This window comes from Ammospiza caudacuta, chromosome 21 (assembly GCF_027887145.1).
Source record: "Ammospiza caudacuta isolate bAmmCau1 chromosome 21, bAmmCau1.pri, whole genome shotgun sequence".
In the NCBI taxonomy this organism is placed as follows: Eukaryota; Metazoa; Chordata; class Aves; order Passeriformes; family Passerellidae; genus Ammospiza; species Ammospiza caudacuta.
Window position 1 is genome coordinate 11,590,740 of NC_080613.1, and position 20,688 is coordinate 11,611,427.

A 20,688-nucleotide genomic window follows, 5' to 3' on the forward strand; every position below is an offset into this window, starting at 1 on the left:
CACAAGCACAGAGTTATCATGACAGTGGTGGGCATTTTTATGGACACTTCAAGGCCTCTTGCCATTGTTATTTTTGTCTATTTGAGATGGATTCTTCAAGTTGAGGTTTGAATAGTTCCAAGTCGGTGTCTTATGTTTCTAAATACCATCTTGCGAAAGCAGAATGAGTTCTCTCCATCTGACTTGTCAGCATGTTAGAGCTTGGTTCCACATGAACCACACTGGATCAGCCAATGTCTTGCCAATCTACACTGTAATTCCTTGGCCTGAGGAGTATCAGAAAGACCTGCTGAGCTCCATGGACACTGTCAGCTGCATGGAAGGGAGCATCCTTTGCCTTGCTGAAGAGACTGAAGCTCAGCTTAGGTTAGATGCTCTTGAGCAGGAGAAAGGCTGGAATCGTCAGGTGTTTCCAGAGGCCTGCGTGCCCAGAGGGACTGAGTTCTGGGGAGCAGCTGGATGTTTCTGCACATCATGGAAGGGGATTGCCAGACAGCTCAAGCCTCACCACAGGCAAACACTCCCCAGCTCTTCTCAGGCAACATTTGCTTTGGGTTTCAAGTTGTTCCCGCTTGTCTGTCTGTGAAGATGCCCCTAAAACCACAAGGCAAGCCTCTCAGAACTGGTGTTACATTTCCAGAAATGAAAAAAGAAGCCCAAACACAAGAAAGTTTCTAAGGCACTGGTTTTTAGAGAGGAACTTAACCCCCTGTGCAGTTTCTTCTCACTGGGAAACATGCCTGAAACCTGGGCATGAGGGTGTAAAGGCCACAGAGTCTCTTCCGCTTCTTGTGCAGTGCTGCTGAAGCACTCAGTGACCGTGTTTCTCTCCTAGCCCAAGCCACATTCTGCATGTCACCAAGCCAGAGCCATGTGATGTGGAGAGCCTGCCAAAACCTCCCATTTGTTTCCTGACACTTTCTGGGATGGGCTACCATTCATGCATTGACTTGAGTAGCCAAATGAGTAGAGGGTGACCATAGGGATGGCACCTCTCCTTCTGATTTGACCATGAAAAGTTTTTCTTTTCCATGTAAGGAAAGCAGAAATTTTCAGACTGCTGAGAGACAGCGCTGCAGGTGGCTCCTGTGTGTCCAAGCAGGTGTTTTCATCCCAGTACATTTGTACATGCATCTTAATGTGTCTGTGTTGAAGATGAGATTCCAAATGTTTGTTTCCTTACCCGAGGAATACCCGGTGGATTTCCTTTCCTTCCTTCCAATTCCCATTGTTTTCAAGAACAAAGCAAAAAGTTTGATGAGTTTTGTTTTATGGCAGCTGTGCTTAAGGGACCAAGAAGCACTGCAGAGATACTTTTCATGTACTAACCCTTGGATACAGTAGAGTTAGTATAGCAAAGTCCTTCCAAAAAGCCTCTCAAGCTGGTATGAATCCTCAGGGAAGGAAATGTTCTTGTGCTGATGTAGTTCCCACTAACTAGGTCAGTCAATGAAATCAGCTGCCAAGGCAAGATCTGTGGGATGTTGGAAAGGCCGTGGCTGCATCAGGGTTTGGGTTTTTCTTGGTAACGGAAAGTCATCTCTGGGTCTCTGCCAGGGCAGAAACTGCCACTGCAGAGTGGAGCTAAACCAATGGGATCTGGGAGAACAGTGACAGATGGGAAAGAAGCAGGTGGAGCCTGGTGTCTCCTTTTTCCCCAGCCTCAACTCCTGATAGCCACAGGAGGAAGACAAAAGCTGCAGCAGCCCAACCTGTTTTCATCTTGCCTGCGTGACTTCCTGAGCTGCTGACTGCAGACAGACGAGGAGCAGCGCTGGTCTGCCAAGGAGCTCCTGCAGATAAAATGTGAAGGGGCTGCAGGTGAAACAGGCTCTGAGGGATGGGCTCCTCCTCCACTCAAGTCCAAGGCATCAAATGAGCTCCTTTCCTCCTCACCTCCACTCTTGGTGCTCTTCAAATGAAAATGGTGAGGAATCCTAGACTGGGCTGGGCTGGCAGGGCCCTGTAAATGTCCTGTGGTGCAAGTGTCCTGCAACGAGCAGGGATATCTTCAAAGAGATCAGGTTGCTCAGAGCCCTTTGCCACTGGAGCCGGAATGGTTGCAGGGATGGGGCACCTACAAGCTCTTAGGGCAACCTGTGACACGGTGGCACCATGCTCTGAGTAAACAAGCTCTTCCTTAGACCTACTCTGATTAGATGCCCTTTGTGTTTAAAAATATTTGTCCGTATCCTATTGTAACTGGCCCTGTTAAAAAAGATGTCCCCCACTTTCTTCAAAGCCACTCTGAAGTCTTGGAAAGTGGCAATGAAGTCTCCCAGGGACCTGTTCTTCACAAAACTGAATAACTCCAGCTCCCTCTGCATTTCCTGAGAGGAGAGGTGCTCTGTCGTCTGACTGCTTCTGTAGCCCTCTTTTGTAATTTCGTGAAGTGTTCAGTTTTATCTAATGGCAAAAGAATTGAAGTAGAGCAATGCGGGTTACAGAGACATGAAATGGTGGTGGAGGAACCCAAGGAAGCCAGTCCCAGCTGAGCAGTCAGAGATTTGGCTGTGGGCAGGAGGGGCTGTGGGGGGCTCACTGTGAGCCTCTGAGGGGCCCTGGTTGGTGCCCCCCAGCCCACCCTCAGAGGTTTCTGCCACGCAAACAGGGACAGCTGGGAGGGACTTGTCCCAGCCCCATCTGCTGCCTGGCACGCTCAAGCAGACGGGAACTGTGCCAGGGTTACTGCCAGGTTGTGTGGCAGAGAGGGAACTGCAGGGCCCAGTGCCACTGGGCTGGCCCTGCTGGGAAGGAAGGTGCCATCCAGCACACGAGGGGCAGGGCATGGAAAGGCAGACACTGCTTTCTGTCCCTGTGGGAATCAGCACAGTGCCTGTCTTTCAAAGGCAGGGACCTATGTGAGCCCTTGGAGTTTCCTGAAAGGAAGAAAACCCAGGGACAGAAAGCACCATTTCTAGAGCGCTGGCAGGGCAAAAATCCCAAAAAGATAAAGAAACCTGAATAAGTGGATGAGTGGGATTCTGGGCCAGGTTTGCCTGTGATGACAGGGTCCTGCACATGACTGCTGTGTAGCAGATGGTCCCACTGCTCCTCTTTCTGGGTCTTTCTAGGACCCAGAGCAATCCTGATTGAGCCTGTGAAGTACTGACGTTGGAAAGTAATGGTTCACTGTTCTTTGTCTTTTTGTTTTTTGGTTTTTTTTTTTTTTTTGGTTCATTTGTTTTGTTTTGGTTTTTGGGTTTTGTTTTTTTGTTTTGTTTTTGTATTTGTTTTTTGTATTTGTTTTGTTTTTGTTTTTTTTTTTTTTTTTGTGAACCGCATCCATTTGTAACATCAGCTGAGGCTGCATACACCCTGGCACCTCTCATCATCTCAGTGAAGAGGAGGATGGAGAAGCAAACAGTGCTATAATCATATCAGGACGATTTTCTCCATAGCCATCTTAGAGTAGAATTGTAGAATAGGACTTTAGAGTAGGATTTAGAGTAGGATTATGTGGAGAAAAGACAAACGACTCTGCACAATTCCATGTGAATCAAGGAGAAGCCATTTATTGTGCTTCTAAACATGGTTTATAATTGCTTCCTATCCTATAGGTCTTTATAGTCATGCATTGTTTGGTTGGTTGCTGCACTTTGTCCACACATCTCTTGACAGATAGCTCTATTTTGTCCTGAGGCAAGCACGCATCTTTTTCTTAATCTAATTGGTAGATGCTGTAAGGGTCATTTTATTTGGGTTGCTACCCCTTTCTCTGTCAAAAACTCTTCTGCTTCTTCTTTCTGCTCACAACATCACCTTTTTATCCACAAAGTTGAATGCAGCTTTATTAAAAACCTGACATAGTTCTAGAAGGTTAGTTAGTTTAGTTAGCTCCAGAAAGTTAGGCTGGTTCATTTAGTGCCTGTCCATTTTTCTGTAAATACCACCCTACAGGATTATAGAGTAGGACTGTAAATAAATAAAGTTTCTGAAACTTTAACTTATCTGGAAGAATCCTTTCTTTCTTACCCTGTGAACAAGCTGAGCATTTCCTTCTGAGTTGTCAGCTGTCTCTTAAAGGTGCAAATGGCCTCTTTGATGTTGTGAAAAGTACATATTACAGGACAGACTCTTCACAGATATTAAAAGAATATATATATATATACATATATAAAAAAATATATACATATATACACAAATATATATATATATAATTAATATACTATATATGTTATGTTGTCTTATTTAGCAGTACTGTATTTTTTTAAGTAGTGTGGTACTTTGTGGTGCGATGCCATGGTTTGCCTCAGATACCCCAGGTTCCTCCCTGATAATTCCCTGCCAGGTGTGTCAGTCATCCCTCCTTTCCACACCCTGACCCCTGCTGAGCGCTGTCTGTCAATCCTGGCATTCCAGAAGGGCGGCGAGTGATTGGCAGAATTCAAAAGATGCCCTCCCCTCCTGGAAGGACATTGGGCCAACCAGGTGTCCTCTGTCCCTTGAGACTTCCCCCCCTGTACCTGGTTGGTGGTCCCCCGTGTTCCTTCCCTGTCCCTCTCCCCTGGGTAAAAGGGTGAGCAAACCATGCGTTTGGGAGTTCTCCTGGAGCCCTTGCTGGATTCAGAGGCCTGTGGGCCAGGAATAAAACTCTGTATCGAAACCCTCCATCAGAACCGACTCCTTTCCTTCACCTCGCCTTAAAGCTTCTCCACCAAAGGTAAACCTGAGCTCCTGCATGCCCAGTCTTGCCTCCAAGCGCCCAGCTGCAGCATCCAGCTAGCCAAAAGTGTTTCTGGGGTAAAATTCCACAGTTGCCGCTATTTGGTCAGGCAGCAAAGGCCAGACAAGCTCATGTACGTCCCGTCTGGCTATATTGGTAATTATTTCAGTGGTAAATATAGTTTTGGGTTATACATTATGTAAAATAGAAACTATGCGATGTAAGATACTTTTTTTAATTTGCTCAAGAAAGGGATGGGATAATGAAGAAATTCTTTGCCCAGAGATAACATCAACAGGACACCTAAAGCCCCAAGAGAAGAATTCTTGCATCCTTATTGGAAAATACCAACTTTCTTCCACCTCCTTCCTGACTTTGAGGAGCCAACAAGATTAAGGGGGAGAACTTGACAATAAGCAGAGAACACCCTTTGTTTGAAAGGAATTTATGCATCATGTATAAGATATATGAATATGCAACAGGCTATTGCTTTTAAGGGCTAATCCTTTGTTTGCCTATGTGCTTTTGGGGCATAATTGCCCAGGACGCACCAGGACTGTCTGTATGTCTTTGTTTTTATTATCCTTTTCTGTTCTAACTCTGATTGTCCAAATTCTTATTACTTTAACTTTTATTAATATCTTAATAACGATTTTATTGCTACTTAACTGTTAAAATTTAAAATAAGTCATTGGTGTTTTTTGCAGTGTTCTTTGGAAGTTGGGAAGACTCATCATTCATCATCTCCAGAGCACACTGCCTTTGGCCAGCACACTGGCCCATTTTGGTACATCTGTGACACTTCCAGTTGAGGCAGAAAGGGCAATGGCATTTGAAGGCAAAATCAAAGGAAGAATGAGGCAGCCCAAACATCTTGTGCAGATGCAGGCCTTCAGCTGTGACTGGAGAGCATTGGGGTTCCTGCCACTTGGATTTGTATCCCTAGGTGCAATGTCTTTGGCTGTAAGAGAGCCTTGCTCAAGTGAGAAAGCAGAAAGATCAGAGAGAGTGCTTGGGAAGGTCTCCTGTGGCGCAGAGCTGTCAGCGCCTGTGAGGTGAGAGCGGGCACGGCCTTGCCCGGGCTGGAGCCCCAGCAGAGCTCTGGCAGAGGCCGGAGCAGCCTGAGCCCCGGCAGAGGCAGGCTGGAAGGAGGCCCTTGGAGCTGCAAGAGGCAGCAGCCGGGCCCTGGGTGCCTCTTGCTGGGAGCGGGCGAATCCTCCGCTCTCAGAACCCAGGTGGCAGCTGGCTGCTGCCGAGGGGAAGCGCAGCCGTGCTGGGCACAGCCCGGCCTGGAGGCATTGGCCATCTGGAGTGTGCCCAGGAGCCAGGAAAGGCCAAGGGCAGCCGCGGGCCGCTGGGCTGGCTGAGGATTCCTGCTCTTCTGCCGGCTGCCCTGCAACTCCTGGCAAAGGCCAGCAGTGTGTGCAGCACTCTGGGCACCGGGGCAGGGAGCCGGGCTGCTCGGCAGGCTGGAGCACAGGGCAGCCTCCTTCAGGCCCAGCACTTGTGCCAGGGAAGCGAGGCCAGCATGAGGCAGGGACAGCTTGGCAGGGCCCATCTGCAGGAGCCAGCGCCTCACGCAGCTCTGGGAGGAAGCACCTGCAACCCTGCAGTTCTGCACTGAGCCAGAGCAAAGGTGTGAGATGCAGAGTGTTTGGCAGAAATATTCAGGCCCACCAGGCCAGCCTGCTTTGTGCTCTCTGGCACAAAGCAAGGGCTGTGCAATGCAGCTCTGAGCTGCTGGGAGAGAGGCAGTTGGGGATGTGCCTGAGGTGAGTCAAGGGGTTAGCTGAAAATGTAATTAGGATAATTGAAAAGTGCAGATGGGTTGAGGGGCCAGCTGGGAATAGAATTGGGATAGTAGAAGATTGCATGTTTTAGTTAAGATTTTCAAATGAGGTAAGAAACTAAGTTATACTAACTTAAATAATACAGCTAGCAGAAATCACATCCCTTAGTTAAAGAGTACCAAATATATTAGGAACATAAAGCTAGGAGTGACGGGAATAGAGGAAGCAATTATGAAGAAGCAGAGACCATAGAAATACTTTGCCTTAAGAATAATTGAACAGTTAGAAGAGGCTTGGACCATGAGCAGCAGGTCCAAAGGTCTTGCCAACTGGAACTGCAGCGGTGTGGCGATGTAGGTGTCACTCGCCCAGGCTAGCCGGCCAGCAACTGCTAGCAGCACAGGGGGCACTTGTCCTGATAGCGGGGCTTTGGGATAGTGCCTCAAGCAGACACCCAGCGCTATGGCTGCAGGTGCTGCCAGCTGCGGACGAGACCGAGAATCGCTGCAGTGAACAGGAAGAAAGAGCGCTCTCCATTTGGGGAAAAGTCCATTTTAACAGGATCCAGGGGAGCCAACTAACGAAGACGATTTGAGGGTTGATACATGTGGTTATAAAGGGAGTGGGAGGTAGGGGGTAGAACCAATACCAGAACCAATGGGAATCCAGGGGGAGGGGGGTACATGAGATTGACATACATAGAAGACCAATGGGTACAGGTTTAAGGCGGGGCCCCAGTCCCTGAGCCAATCACTCCATGCCCTGGAGAGAAGCTTCTGGAGAAAAGAGAATGAGCAGGGAGTGACTGGCAGGGCCCTGGGGAGGAGTAGAGGAAAGGATACATTGAGTTGTCAGGGTAACCAGGGAGGAGTAGACATGGATACATTGGGTGCTATGGGGACCAGAGAGATTGACATTTAACTGGGAGAGGAGGGAGAACCTGGGCCGAACCATTACAACATAGGGCGAAACAGAACATTCCAACTTCAAGTAAAGGGAGAACAAATCAAGTAAAAGGGAGAGTAAAACAAACACAACACAACAAACTGGCCATGGGAGAAGAGTTCACCATGAGGAAGACGGCTTTCTTCCTCCCATACAACCACTTCCTCATTTCAAAATCCCACCGACCCAATTAAGGGAATACAATTGCAGAGCTGTAATAGATATTCAGCTGATAAAAATGTGAAGCAGGCAGGTAATAATTATGTGTTATGGGTCTTTAGGAACCTAATGTAAAACCTTTTCTGTAGAAATAGAGAGCAGGAGTCTGCAACTCCTTGCACGTGTCTTTGGAAATTAGTTAACGTGTGTCCAGCGCTGCAATAAATACCCTTCTTTTCTACTATAATTAGTTGAAGAGTCATCTGTCTGTTCTTCAAGGGTTATACTGGAGTAGTGAACTGATTTGGAAGAGAGCAGAAGAGTTTCAGCAGGCAATTTTTGGAAGAGATGGAAGGCTCTTGTGACTGAAGGGAAAGCTATTTGGAATGGAGTAATGATCCCAAAGTCCATACAATTGTATCTTTGTGTCTGAATTTAAATCAGAACAATTATAGATAGCTTCATGCAATTTGTCTAAAAATATATTAAAGTCTTCACTCTTTCTTTGATGAATCTGTGTAAAAGACATGGTGTGTAACTAATCTGGAAGTGCAAGGATAGCATTATATGCTAGTTGCTGGCTCATCTGTAACACTTCATCAATGCTCCCAGCCTGGGCAGTGGCAGTAGCCCAGGGCCCCTTGCCAAGTAACTGTTGTGCTGTTAAACCATACAGAGGATCACCCTGCACTCTAGGTCTTGCTGTTTCTTGAGCACACTTTTCCTCCCAGCTTTTATGACACATCACCTGCTAATGGGGTGGCATTCTAAGTCTTATTAGGGTATGCACATCAGCTGGACTTAATGTGTTAGATGGAAAAATATACTGCAGAAGTGACTGTGCAAGTTGGGATTTTCAACCAAATTGTGAAATTGCCGCTCTCAACTTTTCTAAAATCTTCCAATTGAAAGGTTTTCAAACTCTACTTGCAGCCTTAGTTGCTACAGGAAAAGCTTCTACATAATTTGAGAGAAAAGTCCATTCTACAATAGCTTCTGTAATAACTTTTTTCTACTTTTGTTTCTCTTAAAGCTTGGCCTGCAATTCCTCAGAAAGGATTAGGAGGACCATGCTAATTTGGGAAATTGACACTGTTTGCCCCTAGCATTCAACAGATGCTTGACATCAGACACAAATTCCAACATCCAAAATGTAGTGTGCATCTATTAGGCTCAGACTGCAAGGATAATATAGAATTGTGGATTTTGCCTTCGGTTAAATTGACATCACTTTTTACACCAGGATTAGCTTCATCAAAGGCCCTTACATAATTCAAATGATTGGCCTGTTGGGCAGGAAAACAAATTAACATTACATCTGCAATCCAGAATGAGCTTACCACTGATGTAGGTAGCATACACCACACTGTGTTACAGGATAGGGCTGCTATAGATTTTTTGTTGCTAGCACAAGGAGATGGGTGTGAAGATTTTGAAGGGATGTGTTGCATGAATCTCTCTGACCGCTGAATCTATTCACAAGAAACTGTCATTGCTTAAGGAGAATATGAAAAAGCTGACAGTTGTTTAGAATTCTTTTGATGAGTGGCTAAAATCCTGGGGAATAATGAGCTGGCTCAAGGACTTAGTACGCTTTGGTATTAGGTATTCTTGGCTACATAATTAATAAATAATTATACCTATTATTGGCTTTGTATTCTTTTTTGAATTCTTCTTATAGTGCCTTGCTTACTAGACTGTGTGCAAAAAGTAATTGACCCTGCTTTTAAATCAGTTTGGCTTGTGGAAAGACAAAACTGGGGAACTGTTGAGAGTTTTTTGCAGATCAAGGAGTTTTTTTAGACAATGGCCACATTCAGCCGATGCACAATCCAGCCTGCTTGTAATAATGGACAGTGGTCACATACACAAGCAATGAATAATGGACATATTCAGAAATGGGCTCAGTATATCCTTGAAAGTGATGCAAGAAGAAGAATCATCAAGACTCAGCAAGTTTGTCAGCAAATTTGGCAAAGTCATGGGTGGGTCAGATGACCACAGCAAAATGAGTGAAAAATTAGGTGATCCAATCAGCATTCTAATTTAGACGCGAGAACAGCTAGGATTAACCAATCATGTGTTAGCTAGAGACGCGTGGACAGTAAAGATTTATTATTAGTCTTTAAGGGGACAATAGATTTGGCTTCATTGGATCATGTTGTCATGGTGTGTTGTCCCTGAACCTCTGCGCCTTGCTAAAGCTTTGCTCTTCAGAGCCAGTTTTGAAGGTACAGAACTTAATATCCAGCATAAACCAAACAACAACTGAGGACACAAGCATCATAATGTCACCCTAAGACACACATAAACTTCTGGGTCTCTTGACACTTTTCCTGAGCACAATGGGCCTGGGCTTGGCCAGAGCCCAATCCTCAGCTTGGAGGGTTTCCCCTGAAATATTCTACAAGCCTCTATTCATGTCAGTTGGGAAAATTTCTTTAAATGATACATTTCTTGCAGGTAACTACAAAAGATTATGCAAAAGTCTCCAAAGCAGCTGGTTTGGTGTTAAACAGCTGGCAGAAGCATCTGGGTCATCTATCTTTAGCTAACTAAAACTGATGGTGTCAGTCACATAATGCCCAGGGTTTGTCCTGTAAGCCAGTTCTGGCTGAGGGCTGCCACTCAGGCCTGAGCACATCAGCAGTTGAAGTGACCATGGCTAGGAGTGGCAAAAACACCCACTGGGACTGGCTCAGAGGCCCTGGGACTCCCTGGCATGGATCAGCTCAGGAGACAGGATTTCAGGGAGCCCAAAGGACTTTTGGGAGAGCTGCTGTGGAGACAGAGGGAATGGCAGAGCTGAATCCCTTGCCTGGGCTCCCAGAGGACCCTTCTGCTGTGGGGCTGCTGAGGGGGGAGGAGCAGCAGGTACCCATGGCCACCCCAAACCTGGGCCCTGTTGGCAACATGGCCCCGACCGGGGCTGCGGGACCCCATCTCTGGGATCAGTCAGGAGCTACAGAGATGGGAGTGCTCAACCAGAGCCGCTGAGCCTTCAGCAGCCCCACACGGCCATAGCGTGAGCCCAGTGGGGAGTGGGCACTGACAGGGACTGTGGGGCCTGAACCAAGGCCCAGGCCCACTGAGAGCGGCTGTGCCGGACATGCTGCAGCTCCAGGACAGCTGGAGTCCCAGGCAGCCAAGGGGTGCCACCATCGACGTTCCTTTCTTCCCCCTCAGAAAGGACGCTGGGAAGCTGGGGAAATGTCAATGAAAGGAGCAGGGATGGTGGGAACTGTGGAAGAGCACTGACATGAGAAACCCAAACTCTCCCGAGAAAGGAGGGCAGAAATCCCTGCTGTCCAGCATCCTGCCAGAGAAACCCATTCCCAGAATTACCAACATAAAACCATCCTCCAGTTCTCTGGATTGTGCTGCTCCTGACTCACTGACACCTCCCCACCAGAGTGAAGCCCTGAAGTGGGATTGATGGAGGAAAGCTGAGCCCTGAGCTGTGCCAGGGTCAGTGCCAGGAGCATCCCCATGCGCTGTTTGACAGCGGCTCTGCAGGAACTGGGGATGCAAACAGGACAAACCTGAGCCTCTCTCACCATCAGATACCTCAGAGTTTACACAGCAACACGGCCGTGGCTCTCCCAAACTGGATTTAGGAATGGCACACCTACTGCAGCCATTGGATCCAGATGTGCCCAGATCCCTTTGGGACTCCTGCTTTTGGAGTCTCTGCCTCCTCTCCCTGCCACAAGGAGGATCCTGTCTCCCCTCTCCCTGCCCTGACAAGAAAGTCACACAAATAAAGATGTGGGATTGCCGGGTGCTGCGGGGTTGTAGAAGGAGCCTTCTCCAGGTCTGGCCTGTTTCCAAAACCCACACAGTCTCCTGCAGCAAGGAACCTCCTTGTTCACCCTCTCCAAGGGTGTCAAGCTCAGGAAGGGATTCCTGACACCTTGTCCAGCTGGGAGAGCTCCTTTGTCTCCATATCAGGGGACAAAACCAAACACAAGAACCCTGGGGGGACTGAGATTGTGGCATGGGGACATCTGCATTTATTTTCCAGTGACAAACAAAACTGTGGAATGGTGCCAGAGCTTGTTTTGATCTACATCAACCTTTGATAAACGTCCCTCGTCCTGACAGCGACTCTTCTGCAGCTGCTCTGGGAGATCTCCTGGGCCGAGTGCAGTAAGAGGAGATTGCAGTAGTGCTGAGGTGCTTGAGGGGGCCCATTTCAATGCTCTGCTGGAGTCCAAGGACATTGCGTTTCCCCAAGGAGCAACATTCCTTTCTGGCACTCACTGCCCATGAGGGACATAGTTCAGTTGCTGCCCTTGGGTGAGTTCCAGCCACAGGGAGAGGGAGGAGGAGATGATCACACCCATGGCTGCTGCTGGGTCCAGATATTCGGTGAGATAAAGCTGAGCCAGAGCTTCAGCATCTCTCCCAAAATCACAGAATCACAGTACGGCTTGGCTTGAAAGAGACAGGGCTGGGCTGGGGATCAGCAAAAGCTTCTTCCCCCAGAGGGGACTCGGGCACTGCCCAGGCTCCCCAGGGAATGGGCACAGCCCCGAGGCTGCCAGAGCTCCAGAGGCCTTTGGACAGTGCTCCCAGGGCTGCCCAGGCTGCAATTGTTGGGGGGTCTGTGCAGGGCCAGGGGCTGGACGGGCTGATCCCAATGGGCCCCTGCCAGCTCAGCCCCTTGTGCAATTCTCACCCTTTGGCTCAGCCTTTGTGTCCCCTCGAGGTGCTGGCAGAGCTATTGGGCATGGGGCAGGAGCAGGGCAGCCCCGGCATTCCCCTGTCTATGTGTGACACCCCATTGGTGACAGCCCCAGCGTTGCCCTGTGTGTGACACCCCAGCAGTGACAGCCCCAGTGTTCCTCTGTGTGTGACAACCCAGTGGTGACAGCCTTTGTGTCCCCTGTGTGTGACACGCCATTGGTGACAGCCCCAGCATTCCCCTGTCTATGTATGACACCCCATTGGTGACAGCCCCAGAGTTGCTTTGTGTGTGACACCCCAGCGGTGACAGCCCCAGCATTGCCCTGTGTGTGACACCCCAGCAGTGACAGCCCCAGCGTTCCCTCCCTGCAGTCTCTCCAAGGGAAGCGTCCAGAGCCGCGTCCAGTCCATGGAACTGAGCGGCCACTGCCCACCCCGGCCTGGGCTGATGTGGATTCCTCTGCACACAGCTCGGGGAAGGTCCCCCTAGCCACCTGCACAGTGCCCCAGAAAAGTGTCAGACACAGTCACAGAGATCTGCCCAGAGCTGACAGGGGGAGTTTATTAAAAGAACAAAAAAGAAAAAACAAAGCCTAAAAAAATCCCCAACAAAATAATCTGAAACAAAAAAACCTCACCTCCACCAAAAAGAAAAAAAAAAACCAAACAAAAACACAACCACAAAACAATAAAAAACAGTAAAAAAACCAGATGAACCAAACAACACAAAAATAACCCAAAAAACCCACAAAAAAACCACAAAAAACCCCGAACCAAAACAAACAAAAGAAAAACCAAAATAAGAAAATGAGAACTCCCACCAGCAGAGCTGTTCCATCCTTCAGTTGTCACACCTGTACCCACACAAGGCCACAGGCTGCAAAAAACCAGGATTCATTTGGCACATTTGCAGGAAAAGCAGGTTTAGGACAGGCTTCCAGCAGAACTGTTCTCAGCTTAGCCAAAAAGGCCCCTTTGGCAGCTGCAGGGCCATCATCCACCTGCGCATTCACACTGAGGAGAGCACCTATGAGTGCACCCAGTGTGGGAAGAGGTTTCGGACCAGCTCCCATCTCCTCCAGCACCAGCGGATTCACACCGAGGAGAGGCCCTTTCTCTGCCCTGACTGTGGGAAATGAGACAGAGTAGAGATCCATTCTGAATTAGGTGAAGTGTCTAGGAGAGGTGAAATGTCTGTGAGGCCAAAGCTGAAGGAAAAGTCGCATGCTGGACACAGCAAGGGACAGAGAAAGAAAAACAGAAATGACCACAAGGTCCATTTGCCCCCGACCTAGGAATTCCTTTGATAAAGAAGAACTGGTGCTAAATGTCACGCAGAATGAATATGTATGAACCCTATGTGAAACTGTATGCACATGCATTTGGAAGGGGGATAAAAGGAGACCTGAAGTCTTCAGGGGTACGCATGCCTTTTGGGGCATTACGCGCATTGTAATAAAAGCATACCCGGCTTTACAACTTTTATAATGTTGTGAGGTTTCTTCTTTTCTCCGCAAAACATTCTGGCGAGCCAGCCAGGAGAGATACCTTCCGTCTCCGTCTCTGTCCCCGCAGGGGCAGGGGGAACCGACGGACTCCTAGGCGTGCCCAGGATTTTCCTAAAGGAGGCTCCGCTCATCTCGACTTGCCTCCTGCGAGGACAGACAAGGACCTGCTGGCCTGCAGAGGAAGATATGGTATGTACTGAGGGGCCCCCGGGGAGGAAAGGAGAGCAAGGGAGTAAACCACCCAGAGACGTCTGGGTTCAGCTGATGGAGCAGCTGTATTAGAGATGGGGTTCGTCATTCTGATAGGGCGGAACCGCTAGTGGCTTTGGGGGTGAGCCGGGTGAACCCGTGTATGCATGTATTGGGGTTTGTTGTTCTGATAGGGCAGAGCTGAACCCGCATGTGTTTTCTTTGTTTGTGTGTGTGAGTGGTGTCCAGACACTGTGTTGCTGTATGGTTAATGCATTATGTGGTCAGTGCGCTGTGTTTGTAATTGGGCAAGTGTATAAAGTGTATGGTGTATAAAAGAGAGTAGATCCAAAGTGCTCTATTGTGCGGGGGGGGAGTTCCTACCCTTGACTGGAGAGGCTGAGTAAATGCCAGCCAGGGCAGGCTGTGGGGGCGGGGAGCGCCCGATAGAGAAAATAGAGTAAACAGTGGAAAAGCATGGGCGAGGAAGTTTATTGAGTAAAGGTGGTTAATTGTGGTGTAGGTTGTGCACGCTTTCACTGTGGCCAGATGAACCCGAGGGGTTCCTCTGCCTCAGTGGTTTGGACTCGACCCTTGGGAGTTTGTGAATCCTGTGAATTATTGGATAGATAGAGGAGACGAACGAGTTCATTTAGAGGGGCTCTACCGGACTTCAGCTGGCACTCTAGTAAGTCTGGACTGGGAACAGTTTGCCGTAGAGGATTTAGAGCTCCCTGGAATAAACGGAATAGCTTGCCTTTGAAGGAAATTTTGGGTAGCCTTTGGTGCATCAAGGGCTGTCAATAAAATAAAAGAAGATTTGTATCCGGTGGCAGCCAATCCATACACTTTATTAACTTGCCTAACACCTGAGCTAACCTAGTTTACTGCTTTAGATCTAAAGGATGCCTTCTTTTGCCTCCCCATCCATGAAGCCAGCCAGAAAATCTTTGCATTCGAATGGGAAAGCCCTAAAAGTGGGTGCAAAACCCAGCTCACATGGACCAGACTACCCCAAGGCTGGAAAAATTCCCCTACTTTGTTCGGGGAGCAACTTGCAAAAGATCTGGAGTCCTGGCAAGCTCCACAGGAAGAAGGGAGGCTTTTGCAGTATGTGGATGATCTTCTAGTGGCCACTTAGATGAGGGAAGCATGTGTGGCCTGGACGGTAAGCCTTCTGAATTTCCTAGGACTCCAAGGATACAGAGTATCAAAGAAAAAGGCACAGGTAGTGAAACAGAAAGTTATCTACCTGGCGTATGAGGTGAGTGCTGGGCAATGGACTTCAGGCAGGCTCGCAAGGAGGCCATATGCCAAACCCCGAAACCCCAGACAATAAAAGAACTCTGAACCTTCTTAGGCATGGCAGGATGGTGCCGGCTGTGGGTTTATAATTATGGACTGCTTGTCAGACCCCTTTATGCTCTTATTGCTGATGGAAGCAGAGATCTCCAGTGGACAAAAGAAGCCTCACAGGCCTTTCACCAGCTAAAGAATGCTCTCATGTCAGCTCCAGCTTTGGGACTTCCAGATGTGAGTAAACCATTCTTCCTATTTTCCCATGAGAAACAGGGAATTGCCCTGGGAATACTGGCTCAGGACTTGGGTCCATACCGGAGGGCAGTTGCTTACCTCTCTAAGCAGCTGGATGCAACAGCCAAAGACTGGCCAGGTTGTCTCAGAGCTGTAGCAGCAGTTGTGCTGAATATTCAAGAGGCCCGCAAGTTTACCCTGGGACAAAAAATGACTGTGCTAGTGTCCCACACAGTGTCTGCGGTACTGGAAGTAAAGGGTGGCCACTGTCTTTCACCACAGAGGTTTCTGAAATACCAGGCCATCATGGTAGAGCAAGATGATGTAGAGATTGTGGTGACTAATATTGTCAACCCAGCTTCCTTTCTCAGTGGAAATCAAGGAGAAGCAGTACACCACGATTGCCTGGAGACCATTGAAGCTACCTATTCCAGCCGCCCAGACTTAAAGGACACATCTCTGGACGATGCAGAGACCTGGTTCACTGACGGGAGCAGCTACGTTGCCAATGGGAAGCGACATGCTGGGTATGCAGTGACCACCTACAGAGAGGTAATCAAGTCTGTACCCTTACCAACAGGTACCTCCGCGCAGAAGGCTGAGATAATTGCCCTGACCCATGCCCTGGAAAGGGAAAAAGGGAGGAGAATAAACATCTACACAGACTCGAGGTATGCATTTGGAGTCGTACATGCACATAGGGCCATCTGGAAAGAGAGGGGACTGCTGACCTCACAGGGAAAGAACATCAAACATGCACAAGAGATAATCCAGCTGCTGGAAGCAGTTCAGCTGCCTGAAAAGGTAGCAATTATGAACATTAAGGCACACCAAAAAGTGAGCTCAGAATTGGAAGAAGGAAATGAGCTGGTGGATAGAGAGGCAAAAGAAGCAGCAAAAGGTGAGGTAGCTACTGAAGGAGTCCTTATTCCAGATGGACAAATCTCCCTTGAAGGTAAGTCAGAATATAATAAGAGAGATAGGAAATTATTTGAAGATCAAAAAGGGACGTATAACCAAGAAGGGTGGGCTACCATTGAAAAGAAACTGGTAATCCCTTCCCATTTATTGTGGTCACTAGTAAGGGAAGAAGACCAGAAAATGCACTGGGGAATAAATGCCCTATACACATACCTGATTGAAAGAATTGTTGCTAGGAATTTATATGCCACTATTACTCATGTGACCCGACAGTGTGATCTTTGCCTCCAGACTAACCCCAAAAATACCCCCAGACCGAAACTCGGTCAGACTGGGAGAGGACAACAGTGGCAAATTGAATTTTCAAAACTCCCAAGGAAAGGGGGGTATCGATATTTGCTGGTATTGACAGATACATTTTCAGGGTGTCCAGAAGCATTCCCCACCAGAACTGTCAAAGCTAGAGAAGTGACCAGAGTAATATTACAAGAAACAGTACCATGCTTTGGAGTTCCAGCCACAATATCCTCGGATAGAGGATCACATTTCATTTCCAAAATAGTGCAACAGATTAGTAGCCACCTGGGCATAGACTGGGAACTTCACACCCCATACCTCCCCCAATCAAGTGGTCAGGTGGAGAAAATGAATCATTTGATTAAACAGCAAATCATAAGACTGGGGCAGGAAGCTAATCTACCCTGGCCCCAAGCTCTTCCACAGGCACTATTGTGAATTCGAACTAAACCTCGAGCTAAAGAAAAGTTGAGCCCTTTTGAAATACTCTATGGAAGACCATATGGAATACAAAAGGGAATGTCCACCCACATTGGAGAGGTAACACTAGCCACCTACATGGTGGCCTTAAACAAACAGCTCAGAGAAATTGAGAAACATGTGGCTGGAACTCAGAGCCAGGAGTTAGATGGGCCAGTACATAACATACAACCTGGAGATAATGTATATGTTAAGTCTCTTACAGAAAAGACCTTGGAACCACAGTGGGAGGGACCGTTCCTAGTGCTTCTCACCACCTTCACTGCAATCAAAATCAAGGAGCAGAACGCCTGGATTCATCACTCTTGGGTGAAGAAGGCCCAGAAACCCCTTGAGGAGTGACGCCAGGAGAAAATGAACTGAGACTAAAACTTCCTCGGGCAAAATGAGTATATTGTGGTTGGGAGTAGCTCATACTTTAGTTTGTAGAATTGTTTTGTGTGTAATCATAACTGAATTTTAGAACTTGAGAGTACCTTTATCCAAAGCAATGCTGAATGGCCTTGGTCCCAGGCGTTTAATCAGTATACGGGATCCATAGGAAAACCTTCTGAGATAAAGGATTTAAACCTATCCGCTGTAGTAATTCACGGAGATCAGGTATATGAGGAACAGGAATGGCAGGAACAGAAACTGTGGACGCTTCAAGGGATCAGAGAAGAAGAAATCAAGGTAGGGTGCCGGATGATTGTTATGGTTTGACACTGGCACAATGCCAGTGCCCCCATGAAAATTCCCTCTCCCTGGCATCTGCTGTGAGGTGGTACCCGGAAATAACAAAACAGGCTCCTGCTTAAGGAAAAAGGAAAAAAAAACTTTATTAACTAAACTACAAAAACTAAACTACAAAGGAAAAGGAAAAAAAACCAAGGAAAATGAAATCTCCACAGAACCACTTCCCCCTCCTCCTCCTACCAGATCCCCAGTACATTTACATTTCCCAAAATTATCCACATTCGGTCTGGCACCACCCTTTAGAAAATCAAATCTTCAGCTCATGAAGAGTAGACGGAGTCCTTCCTTGTACCACGGACTTCTTGTCACAATTAGCACCGCCCGGAGTCCTGCTATCTTGTGACATCTCCTTTTCCATGCTCTCACCACCAGGCATGGGATGGGACAGAGGCCTGCTTTCAGGGTGGACCTTTTTAAGGGTGCCTCGTCTCGTTCCAAGCAGAGCACAGTCTCATCTCTGGGACCTTTGTCCCCCCCATCTCTTCTATACCCCCTGGGGCCGAGGGGTCTCAACACCAAACTCTCTTGGCTCCAAGCCTCCGCTTCCCCCTGCAATGCAGCCTCTGTATCACCAGGAAACAGTCCATGGATCTACAACAAAAGAGTCCAGCAAAATTGCCACTCCATCTTCCCCCATTCCTTCAACATCTCTCTTTCTCTTTGCCAGACCTCCTTACTGACCTATTTCTTCCTTCATCTTCCACTCTTATCCCTTTCCTAGGAAAGGTAATGTTCCGTGAAGTTCTCATTATCCACAAGGGTTAAAAGCTCTCCCAAGCGGCTGGGCTGCTTGCTGCCTCCCCCCCTTCTCCTCCCAGCTGTGCTGCCAGCACATGATATCAAGTTTCAAGGTAACAGTTCAAGCACAGGCTGCATTCTCTCTCCGTCTCCAAAAGGGTGGGGGGGGTGGTAGACAGGTCGCTCGGTGTCCCTCCACCCTTCCACCGGGTTCGGCCTACCATAGATGGGCCACGTGGCTTTCTCCTCCCCCAACCCAGCCAGCAACTGGGCCGGGGGAGAGACCCAACTCCTTCCCGCCAGAAATCAAAAGAGAGCTCTGAAAGAAAAGAGCCCTGCTTTTAACTCCTTGGGTTTGTGGTCTCAAGAGGCGGATCCAATGCCCCACTGGTCAAACCAGGTGCTCATCTTAAAATCTGAACACCCATTGGTGACCACAGCAAAAACAACATATCCCAGATGTCCCATTTCCGGTCAAACCACGACAATGATAAATGGGACAGCTTATGAGACACCAAATGAAATTAGTGTTGTAACCTCTCCTGGTGTATATGAACACCAGGAAGTTTGTGATACCCTAAGTGAATCAGACTGTTGGTGTAATTTCACCTTAATACAACCTGTAGAAATAACTTGCCTTTGGGCACAGGATGATATCAGGCTTTCATTTAAATTCAAAGTAGACACTACACTTTATACCACAGCAGGACCTTATACAACCCATACCAAGACTCAAATAGTTCAGACTCAACCCAAACTTGAACCTGAGGTATATGAAATAGGCCCCTACGTAGTAAGGAATGTGGGTAAACAACAACTATTATTCAATCCTGAATGGTCTCTCAAAAGTGTGGAGTTGATGATGCAAATTAACATCTCAAAAATCCAACCAGCCTTCTCCCCCTTCCTAAAAACTTCCTTTGAGGGCTAGACAACATGGTTACAAAAACAGGCATATCTCAGGAGCAGAACAAGAAAGGATCTAACTGGCATATTAGGGACAGGATTAGGAGTTTTAAATGGAATAGATTCAGACATACTGATGAATAAACTGGCCACTGCAGCAGGTAGCCTAACAAAATTGAAGCAACCTTTACAGTCATCTCTATTGGCATTAGGAACTAGCCAGTGGCAGATTTCAAAAGTACTGTCAAAGTGGGAAACGACCAAGGACCAAGACCACAAGTTAATAGTAGAAGCACTTAGTACAGTTCAAGATAATGTGTCTTTAGCTTTCAGTTGTATACAAGCACAGTTATGGGTGCAGGCAACAGCAGCTCTGATCATACGGGAAGGGGGTGAAGGTAATTTTCCAGCTGAAATTCAGAAGATTGTGTGGGATAATGCAATTGATTTTGAAAGGAAGTTTCAATCTTGGTGGACTAGGGTGAATTTCACCTATGATCCTGTTTCTAATGTGGCAACTGCCTTTGTGCTTACCATACGTAATGCCACTGTTTATGTTATCCATCCCATCATTGCCCTAGGATTAAACCATGAAAAAACAATACTCTATCCTTCAAAACATAGAGTGTGGGCATGAAAGATGAATGAAAAGTGGCAGACAGTAAACTTAGAATCCTGCATTACTAGAGAACAGATGGGATTCATTTGTGAAAGCAATACTATTAATGCTCAGGATGTGTGTTTGGACACTGAACAGAGTATTTGACACTTTGAAATTCATCCAGGCACTGACCAGAAAACTGTGCTCGTATATACTGGAAAAGGGTGTGTGTGTCTGAGAACTGCCTGTGCTGCTGTACAAATTGATAGCAATGATGTTATTCTGTCTAGTAGAAATCATTCTAATTTCTGTATTTGTAATTTTGTTAAGATTATCGGGTGTGATTTTTCGTACTTGGCCCCAGTGACATCCCACCAGCTGATTAAAGCCAATTACACGATGTATCACAGACTACCACCTACCCCTATTGGGATAAACCTTACATTAGTGAAACAATTAATTAAGCACCAAGACCTATTGGAGATCTTGAAGGAAATCCAAGAAAGTGGAAAGAAAACCTTAATTACTGTC

The 20,688-nt window shown here is 47.4% G+C and overlaps 1 pseudogene; it reads right to left on the reverse strand.

Moving 5' to 3' along the window:
• The window catches only part of LOC131567038 (zinc finger protein 883-like), a 133,445-nt pseudogene that overhangs the window by 32,737 nt on the left and 80,020 nt on the right, over positions 1–20,688 (reverse strand).